The sequence below is a fragment of the Tachyglossus aculeatus genome, chromosome 5, assembly GCF_015852505.1.
Source record: "Tachyglossus aculeatus isolate mTacAcu1 chromosome 5, mTacAcu1.pri, whole genome shotgun sequence".
NCBI lineage: Eukaryota > Metazoa > Chordata > Mammalia > Monotremata > Tachyglossidae > Tachyglossus > Tachyglossus aculeatus.
In genome coordinates this window covers 45,618,734-45,641,391 of record NC_052070.1, presented here as the reverse complement: position 1 = coordinate 45,641,391, position 22,658 = coordinate 45,618,734, and the positions used below count along the sequence as shown (strand labels likewise).

The 22,658-nt window shown below is 45.0% G+C and overlaps 1 protein-coding gene and 1 non-coding gene across 6 annotated transcripts in view; one reads left to right on the top strand and one right to left on the bottom strand.

Annotated features, from left to right (window-relative positions):
• The window catches only part of CAMTA1 (calmodulin binding transcription activator 1), an 868,926-nt gene that overhangs the window by 329,963 nt on the left and 516,305 nt on the right, over positions 1-22,658 (bottom strand). The gene's annotated exons all lie outside the window — the stretch shown is intronic.
• Positions 5,818-6,009, top strand: LOC119929051. Its single transcript, XR_005451196.1, has one exon. It is a non-coding gene; the product is annotated as a U2 spliceosomal RNA (small nuclear RNA).

Here is a 22,658-nt window from a genome sequence, read left to right as displayed (position 1 = left end):
ATCAGTCAATAGCATTTGTTGCCTGCTTACTGGATGTAGAGCATTGTAATAAATGCTTGGGAGAGTACAATACAATGATCCCTGCCTTCAAGGAGCTTACAGTCCAGTGGAGAAGACAGACATTAAAATAAATTGTGGCTAGGGGAAGCAACAGAGTATATATATACTCTATATATACTATAAAGATATATATATATATACACACATGCATACATATATATATATATATATTTACATGCACACTGTGGGGCTTGAGTGAGTATTAAAATCTTTAAGTGATGCAGACCCAAGGGCATAGGTGAAGTAGAGAGGAGGGAAAATAGGGAGGGGAAATAACAGGTTAGTCAGAGAAGGCCTTTTGGAGGAGACATGATCTTAGCAGGGCTTTGAAGATGGGGTGAGTGGTAGACTGGTGGATAAAAAGGAAAAGGGAGTTCCAGGCTAGAGGGCATTAGAGGATCCTAAGCAGGTCAAAGAGCCAAGGGTCACTGCACAGGAAGAATTTTCAGAGCCCGAGATGTGACTGGGAAAGGATCTGCTAGCAACCTCTCAAGAAGCAGTGCGGGGTGTCGTTCTGACTTCACGTCTGTCTGGGCGGCTGATTTTTCTTCCTTCCCTCCTGCTATCCTATTGACCAGTTCCGTGCATGGATCCCCCCGTCGCTTATGTCACTCCCCCAGAGTTGTCAGGTTACACTGGATCTGCTACTCTATCAAAAGCGAATTTCAGTCTGAGGGCCCAGCGAAGAGAAGCACACTTCACAGAAATTATTGACTGTTTCAAGTGAAAAATACTGGAGGCTGCTCTCTGGAGGGTTGGGGAAATTGGGCCATTATTTGCCTGCCTTTCTTTGATGGACACCCTACATGATTTATTTTACGCTGCAGAAGGCTCCGGCCTTGTATCCTGCTGCAGGAGTTGGCTGGGACGGCAAAGGGGGCTCATGGGCTGTTCTCATCAACACCTTGAGGCTGATGCCAGATTTATGGAATCTTCAGTGGCCCCAGGAATGAAAGAGGACAACCCCAAATTTTCTCTGAGCCTTTCTTCTCATTGGCTGTCACCATACACCAGCTGGCAAGGAAATTCATCACTGAGGACCATGCCATAATAATAATAACTATGATGATTATTTTGTGGTATTTATTATTCATTCATTCAATCAATCATATTTATTAAGCACTTACTGAGTGCAGAGTTCTGTACTAAACACTTGGGAAAGTATAATACAGCAATAAAGAGTGAAAATTTCTGCCCACACCAAGCTCACAGCTCTGTGTAAGATCTAGGAGAGATACAAGATAACTGGATGTGACATAGTCCATATCTAACGCACATCTCATACTTTCAGAGGAAGGGAAAGCCAATGTGTTACTCCTCTTACAGATGAGAAAACTGAGGCTTAGAGAGGGTAAGTGACTTGCCCAAGAGCATACAGCAGCTCAAGTGCAGAGCCAGAATTAGAACCCGGGTTTCCTGACCCCCAGCCTGTGCTTCTTCCACTAGTCCAACACTGTTTCCCATGGCCATAGTTAAGCCACTGCTTAGGACTCCTGTAGACTGTACGTTCTTTGTGGGCTATTAACTCTGTTTTACTATACTTTCCCAAACATTTAGTACTGTACTCTGAACACATTAAGGACTCAATACCATTGACTGATTGTCTCCTCTTTCCAGGTTCGACTCCCAGGATGATGCCAAGAGTCTAGATCCCAGGGCTGGGGCCTTTGAGAGGAAAGTAAGGGGAGGGGACACAGAAACAGCCCAGGAAAGGCCAGCCATTGGGAACCCAATGGGTAATCCTGAAGTCTAGACAGGCAGGTGGGCTCAACTCCAACTGTCCTCACGACTACCGGATCTTCAGACCAGTCTTCAGGCCAGAGGGACTGGGCAGCGTTGGGCCGGGCTGTGGGGAACACTAGACTCGTATTCAACCAAGCAATGGTATTGGTATTTATTGAATGCTTACTGTGTGCAGAACACTGTACTCAGCACATTGGGGAGTTCAGTAGAATTGGTAGACACCTCCCCTGCCCACAACAAACGTAGGATGCTCTTTTAAGGCTGTGTCAGAGTGGCTGAGCAATTCCTGGGACCCACATTGCTCAGTGACCCTAGCCCCAGAATAATAATAATAATAATAATAATGGCATTTATTAAGTGCTTACTATGTGCAAAGCACTGTTCTAAGCACTGGGGAGGTTATCAGGTGATCAGGTTGTCCCATGGGGGGCTCACAGTCTTCATCCCCATTTTACAGATGAGGTAACTGAGGCACAGAGAAGTTAAGTGACTTGCCCAAAGTCACAGAAGGGACAATTGGCAAAGATTTGAACCCATGACCTCTGACTCCAAAGCCTGTGCTCTTTCCATTGAGCCACGCTGCTTCTCTGCAGCTGGCTCAGGAAGAGGCTGGCTAGGATGGCTGTGGATCCTTGCAGCTTGGACAGAAACTTCCCACCATCAGCTCTAAGGCATTCAATTGGCTCTACCTCTCCTATCTTCCCTGCTAATCTCCTACTACAATCCAACCCACACACTTTGCCCAGCTAATGCCAACCTACTCACTTGTGCCTCAATCTCAACTGTCTCGCCACCAATCCCCTGCCTATGTCCCCCCTCTGGCTTGGAACTCCCTTTCTTCATAGCCAAGAGTCTAACACTCTCCCTGCTCCCAAAGCCATCCCAAAATTGCACCTCCTCCATGAAGCCTTCCCTGGCTGACCCCTATTTCCCCTATTCACACTTGTGTCTGTATTGCCTATCAATCAATTGTATTTATTGAGTGTCCATGCACTCAGGTCTGTACCCCTTACACATTTGATATTCACCTCCCACTGCCAGCCCTGCTTTACATACATATTCTCTTACTTTATCTATCTATCTATCTATCTATCCTCTTTCCCAGAAGTGCTCCCATTCTCCTATCAGTAATTTATTTTAATATCTGTCTTCCCCTCTAGAATGTAAGCTCTTTGTGGGCAGGGATTGTGTGTACCAACTCTGCCGCATTATTGTTTTCCAAGCACTTAGTAATCTGTAACGTACTCAGTAAGCACACAATACATACCATCTATTGATTGATGGATTTAATGTTCTCATTCTGCCGGTGGTGGTTGTGGGGGCACGATGGGGAGTGCTGCTTTACTTTTTGAGCATACTGGGATTGTTAGGCGAGTTCAGCAGCTGTCAGCAGGGTTTTTACTACCACCAGACCCAGACTGCCCATCGAGGCGTCCACTGAGACTGACTCCATCTTCCCTTCATGACCCAAATCCTGTCCCAAACCAGCACCAACACAGCCAGAGATGGAAAGGTGGGCACATTCATTCAATCAATCATATTTATTGAGCGCTTACTGTGTGCAGAGCACTGTACTAAGCGCTTGGAAAGTACAATTAGGCAACAGAATAAGACAATCCCTACCCAACAACAGGCTCACATGCCCTCTTAGGAGAGGTGAAGGAGGGGGAACTCTTTGATTTTGGGGTCTACCACAACTTAAAATGGTCTGTTCCTCCTCCTTGCCCTGGTCATGTCCCTGATCCTGGCCTAACCCATCCTTGCCCCTACCTTTAGCCTGTCCTTGCCTCTGCCCCTGAACTGGCCTGGCTTGTCCCTGCTCCTGGTCTTTCCTGTTCCTGGCTTGTCCCGCCCTTGCCCCCGGATTTTCATTTGAGAACTGGATAAGCACCCCCACTCAGCTGGGGCCAGAGCTGGATGAGGAAGTACCAGCAGGACTGATCAGGAGGAAAAGAACACATTAAGATATTGCCCATTACTAATTATACCTTGATGTTTTTCACCATTTAAGTGTTTAAATCACAATTGACATTTCCACATCAATCCTACTCTTTCCTGGAGACCTTTAAATGAAATATTCAGGCTCAGACAGCACTTGCATTTATTCTGATTGGTAATTTGACAAGAATTCATTAAAAGGAACTGGGGGGTTGCCGGAACCCCTGAGGACTTCGTTTAGTCCAAGAAGTGTTTTTTTTTTTTTCCCATTCTTCAATCTGGAGTGAACTATACATGGAAACTTATTTTGGAGGCACAGCAAAAAGCATAATTAGCTAGCCCCAAAATGCTAATTGCATTCGGCACTGTTTTGCATACACCTAATTACATGCCATTCTCTGGACTCTCAAAGGAAGAACTGCTTGGCCAGTTCTCCTATTTCTAGCCTGCAGAGAGACTTCCCTGCAGAGAGATTTCCCTCCCCTGAGCCCTGAGAACCACAATACCCTTCCCCCGTCCATGCCAGCTCCTCTGGGAGCTGCAACACCGATCTTTAGCACCTTTTTACCTTGATTTTTTTTCTTTAGCACTTATGTACATTGGCAATGATTTATTCAGCTATTTCCTCCCAATATATCTGTTCCACTTCCTGTTATCTCCTTGTACTTCTCACAGCTCTCCCCCTTTATAAACAATTTTTATCTATCTTTCCCCTTAGATGGTAAACTCCTTTAGGGCAGGCATCATGTGTCAGAAGCAACATGGCATAGTGGATAGAGAACAGTGCTTCACACATAGTAAGCGCTTAACAAATACCATTATTATTATTATTATTATTATAGAGCACAAGCCTGGGAGTCAGAAGGTCCTGGGTTATATGACTAGCTCCACCACTTGTCTGTTCTGTTATCTTGGGCAAGTCACTTCACTTCTCTGTGCCTCAGTTACCTCATCTGTAAAATGGGGATTGAGAATGTGAGCCTCATGTGGAACAGGGACTGTGTCCAACTTGGTTTGCTTTGATTTGCTTGATTTGATTTGCTTGTCTATCTACTTGTTTTGTTTTGTTGTCTGTATCCCCCTTCTAGACTGTGAGCCTGTTGTTGGGTAGGGATTGTCTCTATCTGTGGCCGAATTGTACTTTCCAAGAGCTTAGTACAGTGTTCTGCACACAGTAAGTGCTCAATAAATACAAGTGAATGAATGAATTTGCTTGTATCCACCCCGGCACTTAGTACAGTGCCTGGCACACAGTAAGCTCATGACAAATACTATTATTATTATTATTATTATTATTATCATTATTATTATTATTATTATTTTCTCCCAAGTTCTCAGTTCAGTGCTTGGCATTCAATATGGTGATCATCAAATACCACTGGTACTGAAAATAATGCGGACAATGAAATCAATCAATCAATCGTATTTATTGAGCGCTTACTGTGTGCAGACCACTGTACTAAGCGCTTGGGAAGTACAAGTCGGCAACACATAGAGACAGTCCCTACCCAACAGCGGGCTCACAGTCTAGAAGGGGAGACAGAGAACAAAACCAAACATACTAACAAAATAAAATAAATAGAATAGATATGTACAAGTAAGATAAATAAATAAATAGAGTAATAAATATATACGGGGCTAGAAGTCAGGAGACCTGACTTGCCCCACTGTGCTACTGGTTGCTGTATGACTTTGGGCAAGTCATTAAACCTCTCTGGGCCTCAGCCTCCTCATTTGTAGAATTGGTAAAAGATCCCTATTCTTCCAACTTCTTAAATTGTGAGCCCCTTGTGGAACAAGGACTGGTTCTGATCTGATTCTATTATTCTACCCCAGTACTGAGCAAAATGCTTAACACCAAACCTAATACATACCACAGGTAACTGCTAGACAGCACCCCTGAGTTCCAGTCCCAATTTTAGCCCTGGTCTGCCTTGTGACAGTGAACCATATGTCATGTGACAGACTGAAGAATAAAAGCAGCATGGCCTAGTGGAAAGAGCACGGGCCTGGGACACAGAAGGACCTAATCCCGGCTGTGCCATATATCTGCTGTGTGATCTTGGGCAAGTCACTTCACTTATCTTGGCCTTTTGGCTAAGATCAAGTGTAGTATCTGTTCTTATCAGTTTAATATCTGATATGTCCTCGATGTGAGGATGCTGTATTAATCGCCTTTTTGGAGTAGGGAGGTGGGTTGGGAGCTTGCTCAGTCCCCTCCATGTGTCAGCCTGGTATTGCAGTGCTTCCAGGACAGGTGACTTTCCCCCACTGAAAATTGGGTTCTAGTGGCTTAGTGAAAAGAGTACGGGCTTGGGAGTCAGAGGTCATGGGTTCTAATCCCAGCTCCACCACTTGTCAGCTGTGTAACTTGGGGCAAGTCACTTAAATTCTCTGTGCCTCAGCTACCTCATCTGTAAAATGGGGTTTAAGACTGTGAGCCCCGCATGGGACTACCTGATTACCTTGTATCTACCCCTGAACGTAGAATAGTACTTGGCACATAGTAAGCGCTTAACAAATAGCATCATTATTATTATTATCTGTGCCTCAATTCCATCACCTGAAAAATGGGGATTAAGATTGTAAACCCTATGTGGGGCAGGGATCGTGTCCAATCTGATTACCTTGTATCTACCCCAGGGCTTAGAACAGTGCTTGGCACGTAGTAAGCACTTAATAAATACCATTTATTATTATTATTATTATTAGTGGGCAAATCACTTAACCTGGGCTTTGGTTTTCTCCAGTGCCTTTCTTCACCACACATGTTGCAAGGACAAAATGAGCTAAATGATGTGAGCGTGCTTCAGAAACATTTAAGCACCATAGCCAACCAAGATCTCATCCCCTTCGTTATGATTAATTTAGTTAACTATTATTATTATTATCACTAATAATAATAAGCATGCCTGAGAGGCGAGACCAGGGCCTATTCAGTCTTTGCCTAGTGGGCTAGAGGGCATGGATCCTGACAAGCAAGTACACATGTGGAGATTTGCCAAGGTGTGGACGGATATCAGGCAGCACTGACCCAGTGCTCACAAGTAGAGAAGCACATATTTAACACATCCGGATGTCATTTCCACCATCTGGCATAGAAAAAGAAGCCCTGTGAATTTCCCCAAGCAGCAGGAACTTTCTGTGGTCTAACCTCCACAAGACGTGTATTGATCCCACTTCTCACTTTAACTATGATCCATTGGCAAGGATCATAGAGTAAAGGGACCCAATGCAAGTCCCTTTGGATGGTGCGGAAGCTGATCTGGAGATAAGAGAATCAGTAGCCTGATGGGAAGAGGGTGAGGAAAGTGAAAGAATTAGGAAGGTCTTGGGTGACCTTTTGGACTGATTTATGAAACATCCACTGGAGCGGAGAGGCACGTGTTCAGGACGACACAAAATAATACTAGTTATTTCTGCTGATGAGAATGATGCTGATGATTTTATGGTTGTACTGCTGCTGCAGTAGACCATTCAGGACCAGGGAATTTAGTTATTTTATTGACCACTTCATGAGGGATTGGGAGAATTTCTTAGACAAGCAGAACTCATTGGAGAACCGATTACAGCAAACAACCACCGGGACTTGAGAGACGAGGGGCTGGACGCATGGAGAGATGTGGTAACAATGTGTATATAGTCCCCCTCTATGGATTTCATTGGTGTGCAAAGTGGAAAATATTTGTTAAACATATTACCCATTAATAAAATATCACTTAAAAAGCAATGGCAGGTTCAGAGTAATCAATAACCCATTGTAATAATTCCTAGCAAAAGGGGATTTATATTCCGTTCACCTCAGACTGCAATTACTTTATTCTTCTAACACACTTGCGAACACTGCTCTATTCTCACTTAAACCAATTTGCTTTATTGACTAGATCCAGTCCTGTGGCCCAAATATCCACCCTTCTCCCATCCTCCAACTCAGCACATTCCCAGTCCTCATCAATAATTATGACAAGGGTTGTGATTTCTCCCTTAAAGGAAAGATGGTTACTGATCAGGTGGCCCCAGATGGATCACTTCATTTGGCCAGAGAGTGGCCAGAGAGATAATAATAACAATAATAATCATGGTATTGGTTAAGCGCTTACCATATACTAGGCACTGTACTAAGCACTGGGGTAGATACAAGATTATCAGGTTGGACACGGTCCCTGTCCACATGGGGCTCCTAATCTCGACCCTCATTTTACAGATGAGGTAACTGCGGCATAGAGAAGTGAAGTGACTTGCCCAAGATCACACTGCAGACAAGTGCTGGAGATGGGTTTAGAACCTTTGGACTCCCAGGCCAATGTTCTACCCACTAGACTACACTGCTTCTACAGCTACCTGCAGGGGGGCTGTCCCTGGGTGGGAGCACTTCCCTAGTAGCCAGATACAGAAACCAAAGGAAGGAGTAAATCGGAATTTTTGAGCACAGACGGCCATGTCCCTTTGAGGGCTCCGGCGCTGATTCCTGTACTTTGATTTGACCCAGGTCCCGGGGCCTCTTCCGCCCCAGATTTCAAAGGAAGATCATTCCAAAACATGCTTTGTAGAGGTTGAATCTACGCTGCTCACGGAGGCCTGCTGGTTTCTGCAAGACCAATGACCTTCTTCCTTTCAGTGGAAAAACAACTTCATGCAACTAATCAACTAATTCATTAAACTTCAGAGAGGTAGGTCAAAGCCTCTGTGATCTCTTCAATTAATCAAGTCGCTATGCTTCCACTTGAGTCTAGGTCTTACCGATAGTTTTCTTGACCTTCCTGGACTTTATAACTATCCCTTGGAAGCCGCTAACCCACTGCATTGTTCATTTACAACTGACCCACTGGTTGTCACCAGCTCAGTATGGATAGCCCACTGTTAACTCTGTATACTCAAATTGGTGCTGAGGAGATCTGGAACCAGAGAGGAATCCATTGACTGGGGCATGGATTTACCATTACTATGAGATTTTTTTTTTCATGGTACTTGTTAAACCCTTATTATGTGCCAGGCACTTGTATGAAGCGCTGGGGTAGTTACAGGCTAATGAAGTTGGACACAGTCCCTGTTCCACATTCATTCATTCAATCGTATTCATTGAGCACTTACTGTGTGCAAAGCACATGGAAGAGTACAATATCATAATAAACTGACACATTTCCTGCCCACAATGTGCCATATGGAGCTCACATTCTATATCCCCATTTTACAGATGAGGTAACTGAGGCACAGAGAAGGTAAGAGACTTGCCTAAGGACACACAGCAGACAAGTCATAGAGCTGGGATTGGAACCCAGGTCCTTCTGACACCCAGGCCCGGGCTCTATTCACTAGTCCATGTTACTTCTCTATAGCTACCTCTAAGATAGCTCAAGCCTCCCTTACTGCTGCCCTGATCAAATCACCAACACTGTACTTTGTGACCCAGAGAGTACAGCGGCGTGGACCTAAAACATGAGGCGGGCAAGCACAGCTCCTGGGATCTAATCTCAGCTTAAAGGAGAGGTGGAACTGCTCATTCAAACAGTCACTGATATTTATTGTATGCTTCCTGGCTGCAGAGCACTTGGGTGAGTACAATCCAATCCAATCCCTGCCCACAAGAAACTTAGAATTCAGTGCTTCTTTCATTTTTTAGCTCACTGAAACTTCCAATACCACAAAACCTCCATTGATTCACTGATCTTGCTAAGATTTGCATTCCAGAAGGGTACCCTGTAACAGGAAGAGGCTCTTACTTTAATTTTCAGATCGATGCTCGTGAAATCCTAAACACTCCCTCACACAGACAGGTTGAGTATGTCCTTTGGATTGACTGTAGGAAGAGGGCACACTGCCTACGTTCCACATTTATGTAAATGGAGGGTCTCTTGAAACAGCTTTTTTCACTGCTGAGGCAAGGGTCAGAATCAGGCTCAATAGTTTTCACTTTGAACCTGCAACAATCTGGTGGTATGATCACTTTCTCTTGGACCTCCTCTTCCTGCGGCATGCAAGTGCTTAGCACCGAAATCCACATCCCATCCAGCCAGAGCCTAGCAGCTTCTCGGGTTGTCTTATGACCTCACCAGAAACACAAGTCATGTCCAGGAACTTCCTTTGGGAATACAAGAGCCAAAAGACCCTTCTTTCATGCCTGGAAGCAACTCCTCTCCCCAGGTAACCTGTCAATTAGTAGAGGGAGACAGTGGGGCCTAGAGGATGTGCCTGGGAGTAAAGAGATCTGAGTTCTAATCCCAGCCCTACCACTTACCTGCTAGGTCACCATGGGCAAAGCACTTAACTAGTCTTTGCCTCAGTTTTCTCATCTGCAAATTGGGGATAATAATGCTTGCTCTCCCTGTCTCAGTTTGAGAGCCCCATGTATGATGGAGACTGGGTCTGATATGAATCTACTGAATCTAACCCCAGTGTTTAACACACAGTGTGCACTTAATAAATCCCACTGTTGTGAAAGGAGATTTGATCATCTAGATCACTAAAGGAAAACTTTCTGAGACATCACAGACACCAAAATGATAATAACTGTGGCACTTGTACAGTACTTAGTATGTGTCAGTGCCATACTAAGCAATGGGGTAGGTTCAAGATAGTCAAGTTGGACACAGTCACTGCCTCATAAGAGGCTCACAGTTTCAGTAAATGGGAGAAGAGGTATTGAAACCCCATTTTACAGATGAAAAAACTGAGGTCCAGATAATAATAATAATAATAATGACATTTGTTAAGCGCTTACTAGGTGCCAAGCACTGTACTAAGCACTGCAGGAGATACAAGGTTATCAGGTTGTCCCATATGGGGCTCACAGTATTAATCCCCATTTTACAGATGAGGTAACTGAGGCACAGAGAAGTTGAGTGACTTGCCCAAAGTTGCACAGCTGACAAATGGTGGAGCCAGGATTAGAATCCATGACCTCTGACTCCCAAGCCTGTGTTCTTTCCACTAAACCACACTATTCTAAGCACTGGGGTCAATGCAAGCTAATTAGGTTGGGCACAGTCCTTGCCCTACATTGGGGCTCACAGTCCTAATCCCCACTTTACAGTTGAGGTAACTGAGGCACAGAGAAGTTAAGTGACTTGCCCATGGTCACATAGCAGTCAAGTGTCAGAGTCGGCATTAGAACCCAGGTTCTTCCAACTCTCAGGTCCATGCTCTTATCCACTAGGCCATGCTGAAGTGACTTGTCCAAAGTCACATAGTAGGGAAGTAGCAGAGCTGGAATTAGGTTCCAGATCCTTTGACTCCTGGGCCCATGTTTTTCCACTTGGCCACATTGTTTCCCCTAAATCCAGGCCCTTTCAGTCAAAGTGGGTCCAGGATGTGATGGGGCCTATAAAGGTAATGCAGGCTAAAAATCCTTGTGGGTTGAAACTATCCAGATAATGACAGCTCTGGACTACTAAGATTCATGGAGTCCAAAAATTTAAAGTGAGACAGTCAATCCATTTGTCTCCTACCCTTTCCTACCACTGAAACACTTGTGTTAATCTCCAGGAAGCCGATGCCCTGGCCTGGCCACATCAAGGTTCTGGGTTCCTTTCATTTTTGAGCCTGGGAGAGACCTGCCGTTTCTGCTATCGGCCTCTTTAATAAAACACTACCACCTCATCATGATAAATTCATTTAGCAGAAAACCACTGTAGGGTAGGGGAGGGGAAAAAATCAGAATGGTTATATCAAAGCTAAAATACGTGACTTTTTTTCAGACAGGGTAGAGAATTTCTTTGGAAAATAGGAAACGATTCTTCTGAGGGGATAAGGTTTTTCACTCTTGGTTTCAGCTGAAGAGAGGGGAGGAAGAAAAAGATTTTTTTTCTATTCCCAAAGGGTTCGAGCAAATCTGCAGTTGCCTTTTGAAAAGTGCAAGGTTTTGGGGCATTTGCTGAATAAAATCATCCAAATTAAAATCTCATTTCTTTCGCAGGGCTGGAGAATGTGTCTATTTGTCTGGGAATAAAGTGTTTAAATTCATTTTAAGTGATAAAATTCATCAAGGAGGACAGGTTGAAAAGTTTAAGGCGAAAGAATAGGACTAACCGGTGCCTCTTGATGCCCTGCAGCAGAACTGGGGTCTGCATCTCATCCGTCTTTGACAGGGAGCTGGGGAGGGTGGGGATGTGGGGAAGATGTTCAGGAGGATGCAAACATTTTCCTAAGGATGCGCCAAAGTTCAAACTGCTGAAGCTTCTTCACGAAGCTCATTAGCATAAGGCAAAGCCGTATGCTGCCTCTCAGGCCAGGCTGGGCTGGGCCGAACCGGGCCAGGCCAACTCTGTGCGGGGAGCCAGCCTCTGTGCGGGGACTCTGTTTATCAGCCCCCCAGATTCAATGCCAGGGGGCACAATCTTGAGCTTGAAAATGTAAATACTTACCCTGGTCCTCCCTAGAGTTTCCAGAATCAGGGCAGATGGTAATAATAATAATAATACTGCAGTACTTACTATGTGCCAAATACTGTTCTAAGCACTGGGGTAGATACAAGGTAATCAGGTTGGACACAGTCCCTGTCCCACCCGAGGCTCACAATCTTGATCCCCATTTCACAGATGAGATAACTGAAGGACAGAGAAGTTAAGTGACTTGCTCGAGGTCACACAGTGGACATGTGGTAAAGCTAGGATTAGAACCCATGTCCTCTGACCCCCAGGCCAATGCTCTTTCCACTAAGCCAAGCTGCTCTCTGACCTCTCCTCTACTGACACCTGCAGGGGTGCCCAAAGCCACAAAAAGGAATAGAGTTGGCTTCCCTGAATCCCAGCTCACCACTGAATTCAAAAGCAGGGCTTCTGGTTGCCTGCTTTGCTTGTGGGAAACCGCATGGCCTAGTGGAAAGAGTACAGGCTTGGAAGTTGGAGAACCTGGGTTCTAATCCCAGGTCTACCACTTGTCTGTTGGGCTAGTCACTTCACTTCTCTGTGCCTCAGTTACCTTAGCTGTCAAATGGAGGTAAAGACTGTGAGCCTTCTGTGGGACGGGGACTGTGTCCAGCCTGCTTACCTTGTATCTACCCCAGTGTTTCGTACAGTGCCTGGCACATAGTAAATGCTTAAGAAATACCACACACACACACAAAAAAAAAAATGGTCAGAAGAGGAGACACATCAACTCCATGAATTTTGGAGACAACATGCCTGCCCAAATGGCCCCCTGGCTTTCTCACACACACACACCCCACAAACACTCACACTTATTATGGGCAGGGAATGTGTCGTCATTTACTGTCATACTGTATCCTCACTGGAGTTTAGTACAGAGCTCTGCACACAGTAAGCATTCAATACAACTGACTGACACACAACTTAGATATACACCATATACTGTATATTCTATACATAACTTGTAAATTAAGAATTCAGGATTGGGAGTCAGTGGATGTGGGTTCTAATCCTGACTCCCCCTTACCATTCCACTTCCTCAGTTACCTTATCTGTATAATGGGGATCCATTCACTCATTCAATCGTATTTATTGATCACTTACTGTGTGCAGAGCACTGTACTAAGCGCTTGGAAAGTACAAATCAGCAACAAATAGATACAATCCCTGCCCACAATGGGCTCAGTCTAAAAGGGGGGAGACAGACATCAAAACAAGTAAACAGGCATCAACAGCATCAATATAAATAAACAGAATTATAGATATATACACATCATTAATATAAATAAATAGAAAAATATGGAACGCTTCAAGAATTTGCGTGTCATCCTTGACTGTGAACCCCATACGGGACAGGGACAGGGAGGGGGAAAGACCATTTCTGCTGACTCCTGACTGACATATGGGCCCCTCTTACAACACTGCAAATGAAATCCATCTGACTCAACAACAACAAAGCATCGCCTAGAGCCCGTATGACTCAGCCCCTCATCCCACATGCTCCCTTGCATCGACTTCACCTTCTTCACCGAGCATCTCCCCACAGTAGGGAGCGAGGGATTAAACTCAGAAAACCCGGTCGGCTTGGCGACCCTGAGTTCCGGGCAGCAAATTAGCCCAATGGCTGTGAGCAGGGGGAAAAGCCGAGTGGACACTGCAGGATAATTGCTCGTTCAGCTCTCCTGATCGGGAAGTCCGTTCTAGGGTCATTAACGAGCAGCTTCAGGGAACCAATTCATGAGTTCTGCTCAGGAGCAGATCTGGGACTCACCTGTGCTCAAGGTGACTTGTCGAAGGGGCTGAAATTCTTTGATGCCTTCTCTGGTTAGGTCAGATAGTTGTTTTAGGGGTGAAGACACCAAAGTGTATGATCAGTCTCTCCTTATTTCCAAATAGATTATACACAATGAGCTCCTTTCTGGCACGCTGTACATATATTTCAGCAGGCAGAAGGGGATCTGTCGAATACTAGCCACATTTGTGTATAATAATAGAATCATCTTTAAAACCTCAGGGCAGATATATGCCTAGTAGGTAGTAAATATCTAGATATTTAAGGTAGACAGTGTATTTTTATAAATGGTATTTGTTTAGTTTTACTATGTGCAAGACACTGTACTAAGTGCTGGGGTAGAAACAAAATAATCATGTGGGACACAGTCCCAATCCCACATAGGGGTCACAGTCTTAATCCCCATTTTACAGATAAGGTAATTGAGGCACAAAGTTACTTGCCCAAGATCACATAGCAGACAAGTGGCAGAGCTGGGACTAGAACCCAGTTCTTCTGACCCCGAGTCCTTTGCTCTTTATTTACAAGAGATGTAAGTACATAACTTGTATATAGTGTATATCTAGCAAATCCAGTAGATATCCAGTAATGTGTGTATATATATATACCATATATACATATATATGTATATGTATATATGGTATATACTGTGTGGGCATGTGTTTGTGTGTCTGAGACTTAGTGAGAGTAGTGTACTAATTTCATGGTCAGTGGTGTCTTCTTCAAATGCGAAAGACACACACACACATATGGTGTGATAGTGGAATAACTGCCAATTTGTACTTATATAGCTCTCTGATCCTTTTTAAAGAAAGTATTGCCTAAGGCCTGATGCCAGAAGATAGGAATTATAGGAGACTTGGGAGAATTTATAGAACTTGCAGTAGGGGAAGGGAGGGAGGGAAATTTCTCCAGTTTTTCTTTGATGGAATATAATTCTCTGAATCATCAGTTGCAGTGTGAGTCTGGTTTCTCCTCCAGAAAACAGATCCTGAGTTATGTGCATTTTTGCATGGCCCTTTCTATAAAAATGGACAGCCTGCACAAGGAATTGTCATACAATGTAGCCATAAATTGCCCTCTGTGTCTTGCAGAGGAAAATATTCCAGCATATGACAACAAGATCGCTCCATGGAAATCACCACTCAGCATTTTATCATTTAAGAAAAGATTTGACAGACTCGCCTTCCAGCAGGACGCTGCAGCCTGACAGCCAAATGCAAACTTGGAAGAAAAAGAGCACAAAAGCCCTCAGAAGCTAAAGTTAGGAAGTCAGAGGGCTAATCTTGGGTGATGATCAGAAAGGCATACAAGGGCAGATGAGCACCTTAGTTCCTGCTCCCAAGTGTTTATGAGGGTACTTTGCCCTCGGGAAAGGCTCAATCAATACCACTGATTGACTGAGTCACTATTCTTTTTTTATGGTATTTGTTAAGTGCTTACTATGTGCCAGCCACTGTTCTAAATGCTGGGGTAGATACCAGCTAATCAGGTTGGACCCAGTCCATTGTCCCACGTGGGGCTGACCATCTTGATCCCCATGTTATAGATGAGGTAACTGAGTGATAGAGAAGTTACTTGTCCAAGGTCATTCAGCAGACAAATGGCAGAGTCAGGATTTAGAACCTAGGTCCTTCTGAATCCCAGGCCCACGCTCATGCTCATACAAAACTGACAAGAATTTGGGTGGCAATTTTAAGGGGAATAGGAAGGGAGAGGAATGGGAAAGACACATTAAAATTAATAATTAATAATGGTAGCTGCTAAATGTTAATCCAGCCATATACAGTTCCTATCTCACATGGGATTCCCAGTCTAAGGGTGAGTGGGAATAGGTACTGAATTCCCATTTGATGGAGGAGGAAACTGAGGCACACAGATGCTAAGTGACTTGCCCAAGGTCATGAAGCAGGCAAGTGGTGGAGCAAGTGTTAAAACCCAAGTCCCCTGACTCCCAGGGCCATGCTCTTTGAACGAGGCCTTGGATATCCCCAGGACTCTCCATTCCCCCCTCTGTGAAGGAGGAAAACACAAAGCGATGCTCTGCAAGGACTGGACAAGGTCTTGACAGAGAGCTCCTTGTGGGCCAGGATGGCATCTACCAACTCTGTTGCACTGTACTCTCCCAAGAACTTTGTACAATGCTCTGCACACAGTAAGCACTCAGTAAGTATCATTGATTGATTGAAGAAGAGGCCAGACCCCAGACACCACACCTCAGGAAACCACAGGGCCCTGACTATGGCACTGGGAAGGCCCAATCTATGGGTCTGCCTGTGTGATAATACCGTATTTCCAACCTGTGGGGCTGAGGAGACCCGGGCTTTAATTGGTGGATAACTCTTCCAAGCTTGGAGGTCCCAGTTGGGTTAATCAAATTGCGTTTCTTGCATACATTTTATAACTGCAGCAGGTGTTAGACTGAGGTACATATTTTATTTTCTCTATGCACATTATGGCGGTGTGGAAATTCTCCCTGGAGGGCAGTGAGAAGCTTCGGCCCAATTAGCTAGCCACTGGTCATCTCAGTCCTGAGACCATCTCCACCTGGGGTGTTTTGGCAATAGAGGGGGAGGGAGAGAGGAGGAAGGCAGGATGGGGGGAGCCATGTGCATCCAGAAAACATCCTGGGGGCCGGCGAGGAAGGCGGAATTTGATCAGCGTTCCCCATCTCGGACATTCACCCCCAGTGCTCTCCCTTCTTTCCTCTCACCACCCCCCACGATTCTGAGCCATCGACACCATCTTCCTAAGTCGTTCTCCCACCCCCTGAATCAGCATTTCATTTAATACCACATGGAGGTTCTCGAAGCCAAAGTCTATAAATAAAGGATTTGCCATTAAGGTTATTAGCACCAGGTGAAATCCAAAGCAGTAAAACCCACATTTCACATTCAGAAATGATCACCAGGCTGGAAAGTTTCTCTTCATAAAAACAGAAGCAGGAAAAAAACCTCAAGTCCAAGTCAATGTGAGAAACTAAAATCTCAGTGCAGACGCAGCAACCTCCCTTTATCAGCATAACAGGATCTTTGAAAATAGCTGTCAGGGGGTCTCCAATAATTAATTACTTATTGTGGCATCGTTAGCCTTGTGCCTAGGCAAGTTAAGTATAAAAAGAGTGTAAGTCATTGGGTAATTAAGGGATGAAACTGGCATCAATCTTTCGGCACTGAAACCTGGCACCTTCAGCGGGGACGGCCTCTGCCGACTCAGCTTCATTAGGTATTGTCTAGAGCCCAAACCTCATTTGTTTGCATCAATAATACATTCAAAGGATTTATCTAACTTGCAAATGTGAATTCATTTATCGGTCCCATAAACAAGAAAGCCCTGTGACCAGAGATGCGTTGCTATTCACAGGTTGGTTGGTGATCTGGGGACAGCTTACTGAAATCTGGACAATTAAACTTCATCAAAATTGTTTACATTAGTATAATTTCTTTAAGCAGGCCGTGTTTTCCATAAATTTGGATGTCAAAATCAGTCGACAGTGGCAACAACGTGCATCTCTTTAGAAAAATGATTGGCACGTGAATGCAAAGAGAACATTCTCTTTCCAGAATCCATGCAGACCCTCTCCCTTTCCAGTGAACAAGACACCTCGATTCCCCACAAGGCTAAGATGACAAACTCTGGTTTCCCCAGGCTTCTTGGCAAGGCTTAGGCTATGCGACGGGGACTGATGATGGAGGTGGAGTCGTCCATCGAGAACAACAGATGACTCTCAGTTCTGAGACTTCAGGACAGAGAATCTGCACTAAGGACATGCTTATAGTTCTAGTCCCTCCTCACATCCGACAGGCAATTACTCTCCCTCCCTTCAAAGCCTTCTTTGAAGGCGCATCTCCTCCAAGAGGTCTCCCCTGAATAAGCCCCCTTTACCTTTTCTTCCACTCCCTTCTGTGTTGCCCTGACTTCCTCCCCCTTCCAGCCTCACAGCACTTACATACATATCTGTACTCTATTTTTTCATACTACTACTACTAATAATGATGATGGTGTTTGTTAAGCGCTTACTATGTGCCAAGCACTGTTCTAAGCACTGGGGTAGATAGAAGGTAATCAGGTTGTCCCACATGGGGCTCACAGTCTTAATCCCCATTTTATAGATGAGGTAAATGAGGCACAGAGAAGTTAAGTGACTTGCCCAGAGTCACACATCTGATAAGTGGTGGAGCCGGGATTAGACCCCATGACCTATAACTCCCAAGCCGTGGTCTTTCCACTAAGTCATTAATGTCTGTTTGCCTGTCTAGACTGTAAGCTCATTGTGAGCAGTGAATATGTCTGTTATACTATACTCCCCCAACCACTTAGTACAGTGCTCTGCACAGAGTAAGTGCTCAGTAAATACGACTGACTGACTGACTGGCTAGTGGTTTGGGGAGGGGCCCCTCACTCTCTCACTCAGTCACGCTCCTGCTGTGGTGTAAAGTTCAGCGAATTAGTTCTTGCAAAGATTTCTTTAGACCTTAAGTTCGTTGTGGGAAGGGATCATGTCTGTCGACTCTCTGAAGTGCCTAGTTCAGTGCTCTGCACACAGTAAGCATTCAAAAAATACCATAGATGAGAATGATGATATGTAGGACCCATTTATGATTAAAGTGACTTCAGCACAGTGATGATGATGATGATAGCATTTATTAAGTGCTTACTATGTGCAAAGCACTGTTCTAAGCGCTGGGGGAGGTTACAAGGAGATCAGGTTGTCCTACAGAGGGCTCACAGTCTTAATCCCCATTTTACAGATGAGATAACTGAGGCCCAGAGAAGTTGTCACACAGCTGACAATTGGTGGAGCCGGGATTTGAACCCATGACCTCTGATTCCAAAGCCCATGCTCTTTCCACTGAGCCATGCTGCTTCTCAGCATGCTGACACTGTGCCATGAAGCCATGACCCAGGAGGTGGTTGCCTTGGTAGCCACTCTAGTCTCTGCTGCCCATGTTAGCACCCTAATTTTTAGGATTCTTACTAGGCTTGTCCATTTTGCACAACAGCTTGAGAGCAGGAATTCATCTCCTTGTACAGCTGGGACTAAATTGTGGGTCTCCTGATTCTCAGAGCTGTGCCCTTTCTACTGAAGGTAGACTATCACTACTTAAAAGACATTGAACTGTACAGGCAGTGTGATTTAGCTCTTGTAGATTATGAAAACCCATTAACTTCCCCATTCCACCACCTCCCACCTCTTCCAGGATGTTAATTTTGAGCTTGGATTTGGACTCCAGAAATAGAAATCTGCATTCTAGCAGTCTAAGGGCTCTTGATTGTGAAGGGTTGGATGCTTGCAATTGGGAAAGCACTATATGGATTTGTTAGTGAAGTCCTTCTCGAATCTTCAGATAATCAAGATCTCTGCTTCCGCTTCCAAATTTTCCTTTGGGTGCATCTGTGTGGGTGCTGGTTGGGGAGAGGGTAGGCCCTGGGAGTTTGGAGCCATCATCCCTTACCACTCTCTTCCCTCCAACTCCTCAAAGGTACTGTGGAAGGTGTAAGGATGGGCATCTCAGAACTAGCCTGCACCTTTTCTAATGTAGTGAAGCAGAGGAGCCTAGTGAATAGAACACAGTTCTGGGAGTCAGAAGGACCTGGGTTCTAATCCCAGCTCTGCTACTTGTCTTCTGTGTGACTTTGGACAAGTCACTTCACCACTTCTCTGTGCCCCAGTTACCTCATCTGCAAAATGTGGATTAAGACTGTGAGTCCCAAGTGGGACAACCTGATTACCTGGTATCTACCCCAGCGCTTAATTCAGCACTTGGCACATGGTAAGCGCTTAACAAATACCATCATTGATATTCTCTGTGCCTCAGTTCCCTCATCTGTAAAATGGGGATTAAGACTGTGAGCCCTGTGTGGGACAGGGACTATATAGACTGTGAGCCCGTTGTTGGGTAGGGACAGTCTCTATATGTTGCCAACTTCCCCTTCCCAAGCACTTAGTACAGTGCTCTGCAAACAGTAAGCGCTCAATAAATATGACTGACTGACTGAATGAATGATTACCTTGTATTTAACCCAGCACTTAGAACAGTGCCTGGCACATAGTAAATGCTTAACAAATACTATGATTATTATTATTATCATTATTAAGTGTAGAAGCAGTGTGACCTAGTGAAGAGAGCACTAGATTGGGAGTCAGGAATCCCAGGTTCTAATGCCTGCTGTATGACCTGGGGGCTGTGGGACCTCTCTGATGCTCAGTTTCCTCATCTGCAAAAGGGGGATTAACTATCTATTCTCCCTTCCATATAGACTGTGAGCCTGAGCTGGACAAAGACTGTGTCCAACCGGTATCTACCCCAGCACTTAGCACAGTGCTTAGCACATATAAAGTGCTTAACAAATACAACTGCCCACATCATTAAGTGCTACAGGTGGCTGTTGGTTTGAAGGTTTAGTTTAGTGATAAATCACTGCGGACTTTGGTTTAGTAGAGAAGTGGTTCAAATCGAAGTGATTCTCAAGCAGGGAAAAGGATTTTGGTCTTAATTTACAAAAAATCTGTGAAAAACGATATATCAACCTCTGGGAGAATAAACTCCCAAGTTACACACCTCTGACAGTCCCTGGAACTTTAATATTCTTCTCCTTCTTATTCAGCATTTTAGAGTACCTGTAACCATTGTTGGATAGGCAAGTGATGTCAAAACTCACCCCCGAAAGCCCCTCTAGTGGACTGGGTTTCACCATTAGCCAGGTTTCTTTGATTTGGGATACAAAGCACAGCTCATGACAGAGAATTTCCAGATCCCATCTGCAGTGACCATCAGCTGTCATTACCACAGGCAGCTGCTGACATTTAGGGGGAGAGACAGCTCTGAAGCTCTCTGCCACAGACACGAGGCTTAAATGAAGATGGAGGTCGGTAAATTACCAGTGAGAAGAGCTGAGGGATTTCCTACCAAAGGGGCAGGAAGGCGAGCAGTAGTGAGGGAGCAGGCAGGCATCCAGGGGAGTCCAAGCTTCAGATCTGTTCAGCTGGTTAGAAGGGTGATGACTGGAACTTGTTTGAGAGGAAATGGATTTTGCTAGAAACGTGACACAAATTCATCGGCACAATTAAAATGCCATTTTAAGGCTGTGCTCCCCTGCCTGTGGCCCTTGGCTCCTTTCCAACCCAGGCTGGCAGAACTTGGGGATGTCTGGGATGATCCAATTCCTACCCATCGAAAAGGAATGCTCTGAGCTGGACACTGGTGCAGTCTAAAAATAGCACCAGGGCTCTCAGCCTCGGAATCCACCCAGCTCATGTTTTGCAGAATATTATGATTATTCTCACGTACAGGAAAGACTAATGGATTTCTTCCTTGAGGCAATTAAAAAGTGATTTGTCACACACCAAGATGTATGGCTTTGTATTGGCAGATATTACTCTGCTGAGAGGGAGGAGGCCGGGGAGTGTGCGTGGGAGGAGGGAAGAGGGATGATGGAGGTGGGAGGATGGGGGCCTGCAAGGACTTTGGGGAGCTCTGCTTGGTCTGAAGGGGAGCAGATTTTGACTGGAGGGCCACAACTCTCTTTGAGCCTCCTTTCCCACAGTTTCAAGGATCGTTTTTCAAAAAAAACATTCAGTTCATAACTCCTCACTCCTCAAAACCCTCCCAGGGGTTACCCATCCGCCTTCATATCAAACAAAAACACCTCAGCATCAGCTTACGATGTGCCAGTACTGTGTTAAGCGATCGGGTAGATACAAAATAATCAGATTGGACACAGTAATTGCTCTACATAGGGCTCACAGTCTTAATCCCCACTTTACGGATGAAGTAACTGAGGCACAGAGAAGTTACGTGCGTTGCCAAGGTCACACAGGAGATGAGTGGCAGAAGCCAGGATTAGAACCCAGGTCCTTCTGACTCCCAGGCCTGTGCTTTCCCCCTCGTACTTTACCTCGCTGATTTCCTACTGCAACACAACTGGCACAGTCTACTCCTCTAACATCAACCTAGTCTCTGGGCTCTGCACACAGTAAGCGCTCAATAAATACGATTGAATGAACGTTCCTTGATCTCATCTATCCAGCCACTGATCCCTTGGCCTACATCCTCCCTTGGACCTTGAATCCCTTCCCCTTCCTATCTGGCAATCCACCACTCTCCTCACCTTCAAATCTCTCCTAAAATCACAACCCCTCTTAGAGGCCTTCCCTGACTACGCACTTAATTTCTCCTATCTATCCTCCCCTCTGTGTCAACCATGCACTTGACTGTGTAGTTCCATAAGCACTTTGATACTCACCCCAAACCCACAGAACTTATTTAAATATTATTATACCTTACTAACTCTCCAATCACTAATCTATTTTAAGGTCCACCTCCCTCAGTAGATTGTGAGCTCCCTGTGGGCAGGGATTATGTCTTCCAACTCTGCTATAGTATATTTTCCCAAGGGTTAAGTTCAGAGCTCTGCATACAGTAAGCATTCAATGAATATCACTGGACTGTAAGCCCATTGTAGGCAGGGAATGTATCTGTTGTACTCTCCCAAGTGCTGAGTATAGTGTTCTGCACACAGTAAGTGCTCAATAAATACGACTGACTGCTTAATTGATTGGCATTCATGTGGGGATCCCGAGAGAGGGGAGGTAGGGAGTAACTGAGTTTGAGAAACCTTGCAGAGACAGGTTTACCATGATGGTTATGGAGGTTTCTGGGACTTGCCCACTCCCTGGGTAAAAGCTAAACCCAAGGGATTAGATGGTTTTGCCAGCCATCTCTGCCCTCATCGATTAGGTAGGGAGAGAGAGACTACAG